Genomic DNA, 4,660 nt, shown 5'->3' with positions numbered 1-4,660 from the left:
CCCTGTGCACGAGCACAAAGAATTCTGGTCGTTGTCTCTGATTGGCTCAACTTTTCATTCTGTACTTGTAATGAAAATAGTCCTCTAATTCTAATTCAAAATGGTATGAACTTTCTAGGGATTCTGTGAAATTTCTTTATTTCTCGTATTTTCAGATTCCCATCAGGGGTACATATCTTTCAGTATGTTTGCTTGTCTTGGAAAAACACTCACAATTTTTCAATGGCAGTCACAGCCTATTCTTTCAGGGAAATTGTTAACAACCTACATTGTAGATCATGCGGTTGCCTTGGCAGGCAAGTGAAACACTTTGCTGTGTGTCAACGTGATATTGATAAAGGAAAAGTAACTGCTATAGCAATTTTGTGAAGCTGAAATTTTGAGCATTAGCCCTCCAACAAAGTTCAGTGATAACCTCAAAGAGTTTTAATTACCAAGGACGAATTGATGAAAGGCTAACACCTCAAATGTCAGTTGCAAAAGCTCACTACACTACTTAATCGACTTCAACTTTAAGTTGACAAACAGCTACATGAATACCTTTCATCTTGGCAAGATCCCAGTTTCTTACATGTACATATAGTTATTGTGTCAATTATAGAGATATAGAAGACCTCAGCATATGTTCCATACCTTTTTCTACACAATCTTTTTTTTTTTTTGTGAAAGAAAATTCTACAATATGTGGTATCAGTATCAGTGAGAGAAGTGCATTATGTAAGGGTACATGTGTATTAAGGCTTTAATTTCAGAGTATTTACACCGACGACACTAGCATGAAAAGTTTCTCTGCTGAAGAAGGTTACATCCAAATGGTATTCACCTCAGATTTGCTGAGAATATTGCATACAGGCTTACATTTACATGTGTCTTTTGGACAGTTTGAAGCATAATATGCATAAGTCAATAACAAATGCTACATGCAGTTGTAAGCTTACACCATGTTTAATGACTACAAGGTTAGTAGTGAAATGATCTACATGTACGTGCATGGCAGATAATCGTACAGGATAATGCCTATATATCGCTAAAAGTCTGTTCCACAATATATAGCTTCTGCTTGTTGGAGAAACATTTGCAACCAGAGGCAATTCCATAAACTTAAGCAAACTGTACGACTGAACTTTACCCTGGAAACTTAAATACGTTTTAAACTTCAAGACAACCAATGGCTTACCTGGCATGCTGTTGTTGACTTGTGCCCTCGTATGTATCGATGTTTTCACCAGCTGTATGCCACCAAAAACTGCTTGAAATCGTGGACAGAGAAGAAGGGAAGGTAAACTGAATTTTGCCCGTTGAAAGTAGAGTTTTTAAACAGTGAAAAAGGACCAAGAGATCGATGCAAGCTTCGACATTTCACACCTTTCAAAAAGGACGCCAAAAAATGGCGCGAGAACCGAGAGAACCTAATATCTAATGTGGAAAACCGCTGAGCCGTACTTGTTGAAGGTCGGGCACTCAGAATGCTGCTGTAAGTCGTTCCTCATTTTGTCACAAGTCGTTTCGATACACATTTAAAGTCGATTTCGTTTCAAAAGTAAACTCCCGGAAAAAATCCAATTAAAGTATTTTCGCCTTCGTAATATGTTTTGTCATTTCTTGTTCAAACGTGTAGCCCCTGAAGAAGGTTAGTCTTGTCTAACCGAAATATTGGGCATTAAATTTACCCTTTTCAGCCGTCCGGTCAGCCTTTCAATTGGTTTAATCGACTGAGGAAGCTACTGGGCCGTTACAGTAAGAGCACACCTGTAGGAGTTTCCTTGCTCTGCGGGCTCCAAGGTTAAACTCATCCCACAGAGAAAACATCTTTGTTTGAAGGTCTCGGGACTTTCTCCACTGAATACATCACAACTTCTCTGAAACGAGCTTTATTTCTCTTACTAATACAAAACCAAACTGGTCAGGTTTTGAAAAAATTCTGACCAACAACTCGAATATGTCTTTCCGTTTTTTGGAAAGCATTTTTTCCCCTTTTTCCCCTCGAATAGACTTCTTCAAAGTCCATTTCCGTGGTGTTTTGCCGGTTTGTCACTTCTCGCGACTTCGTCGCGCCCGTTTAACGCAACTTTGTCGCTAATTTTATAGAGGTAGACTTGTGGCAAGCCTACTTGTCGAAAGGCACTTAAATCATTACATGTTAGTCTGGGAGCAAATGTAATCCCGTGGGAATTTCGTGCTGAAAGTAAGCCACCAGTCTAAAAGTGTTCATTAGGGCCTAGTAAACACGAAAAGTTTGGGTGGCAACTCTGCAACTTGCTAGGACGGGTTTTAAAGTGCCACTGAAACGAAATTTTCGTACTCTCTTTTTTTATCCCAATCTATAGTTTCAAACGTGCTTAAAGTAATGGTGAACTTTATTTCTGTCATATTCTAACGGAAAGTGCTTTTTTTAGATGTTGAAATCGACTTTTTGGAGCAAAACTGTGTCCGGGCTCTGGAACCGAGTTTAAGGACCTTGTGACGTCACTGGTTGTATTCACGCAAGAAGCGCTATAGATTCTCTCTTGTTTTCACTTGAGTTATTCAAGTTTATTCTTCATATTGTCGATACCTACTAGTTTTCTACCTTGTAATTTCTGTCCAGCCTTGACAGGAAATACACATCATAAACGTTGGAGGGCGCCAGAGAGTGTAGATTCACCAGAATAAATGCTACAGATTATAACAGCTCAGTATACTTTCCGAACATCTTGAGTACTCGATTGGAGATTTCGAAGACGAGTGTGGCAACTTTTATATCACGTCCTGAAGCCTAAACACGATATTTCGTCGTCTGTTTTCAGCCTGGTTCTGAAATTTGGATTCTCACGTTTATCTAAGGTCTATTAACAAGGTTCGAATATATCCTCGGCAACTTTACTGCATTAAAAGCCGTAAGCGCATCAGCCATCCGCACAATCACGAAGTTATTAACGGTCCACAAGCTTTGAGTCGAGTACTTCTTTGTACACTGAGGGCATCTTTTTATGATACTAATAAGTGAGAGTTCTTGTGGTAGACAAAATGTATCTTTGAAAATTGTGATCCGCAGCAGGGTTTGCTTTATCGCCGCATACGTATCAGTGTAAACAAAGCGGGAATTTCACTTCTCTTTTACAGGTATCTCCCAATTGCAATATTTCACGGCCGATGGATTACTTTGAGTTCTTTAGCACATACTTATGTCTATGATCTTCATTTAATAATATCCAAGTTCAAAACAATTCGTTAAAACGTCACTAGTTTACACTCCTTTCGAAGGTTCATTAAACAGAATTTGAACTAATTTGCATATATGACCTTTCGCCGCCGACATTGTCACGCTTTCTCTCGTTTCCTGAAAACATACCTGTAGAGTCATGGCAGCTTAGTTTACCTTTATAGTTTAAATTCGCTCCCTCATATAAAAGAAGAAGGTTTCTTAAATTTTTGCTGTTGTGATAACTGGACTAAAGGTCACTGTGGCACAATCTCGTCGGCCGTGAAACTCACAAAGCGTCCGGTTTCCTCGAAGCGAAGCAACTCGAAAACTCGAAGCGTTGTTGCTGCGATTCGTGCAGCAGCAGTCCGGATAATATTTTCAAAAGCCGCTTTCTCTTGTTTTCATGTCTTTTTTACTTTATGAGTGTAGATATTGTTTAATTGAGTGCTGGCATTTCACCAAGAGTCCCGATCATTTTGCGATCTAAGAACTCCCACTCGTTTGCTTGCTTACATAAAATATCCTGCAAATATCCAATTAAATAGACTGGAAAGCCCCAGGATCGACTCTCGGCCTCTTCATGTCTAAGGCTACTGTGATTATCTGCTTTACAGCTCTGAGATGTCCTTAAGATGTTTTTTGGGGGGCTTCGAACAGTAATCTCTTCTCCCATAATCACTCTAAATTTTCAGCGCAGCATGAGAGTAATATAACCAGTGACGTCACTAGGCTGTTTTGGCCGCGCCAAAATGGCCACCAATTTTGGGCTTAACCAGCCAACTTCGAACGGCTGAAAAAGCAGTTTTCGCTTACCGCATGCGAAAAAAAAGTTTGCAGTGTTTCCAAGTAAGGTTGAAACTTTATTACTAAGCAAAAATCTCACATAAAAAAATTTCGTTTCAGTGGCACTTTAAGGAGGGTTGAAAATCGGACGTATATGAGCCAACATGAAAACGAGGCTGGTGCATTAAATTCTTTATAGCCTCATCAGTTACCATCAGTTAACCACCAAACTTGGCAGATATTCGTAAGTTGATTATTTAGTGATAACTGCTGATTATGAAGTGGTCACGTGATTTTCTAGCATGAAAACGAGGCTGGAATAGAATATTACATATTACTATATTTAATGTTTGCAAAAGCTTGTCAAACTTACCCAAAATGGGTAGAAATACGCAATTTGATCATTCAGTGACAGCTGCTAATTATGAGGTGGTTACGTGACCTAGCATGAAGGCGAGGCTGGACCAGAAAAACGCATGTAACCTTTTTTAAATGTTCACAACAGCTTGTCAAACTTTCTCAAAATTAATCCCTTGATGACGGTTGCACTGATGATATTCTCAATTGTCACGTGGTCAAATTTCCTGCACAGAAACGAGGCTCTATGCAACCATTCATTTTATGATAAATTTACACTGGTAGCAACCTACATAATTAAAAAAGCCAAAAAAAAAAAGCAACAACTTAAAAAAC

The sequence above is a fragment of the Orbicella franksi genome, chromosome 15 (genome assembly GCF_964199315.1).
Source record: "Orbicella franksi chromosome 15, jaOrbFran1.1, whole genome shotgun sequence".
Classification (NCBI taxonomy): Eukaryota; Metazoa; Cnidaria; class Anthozoa; order Scleractinia; family Merulinidae; genus Orbicella; species Orbicella franksi.
This window is presented reverse-complemented; position numbering follows the sequence as displayed.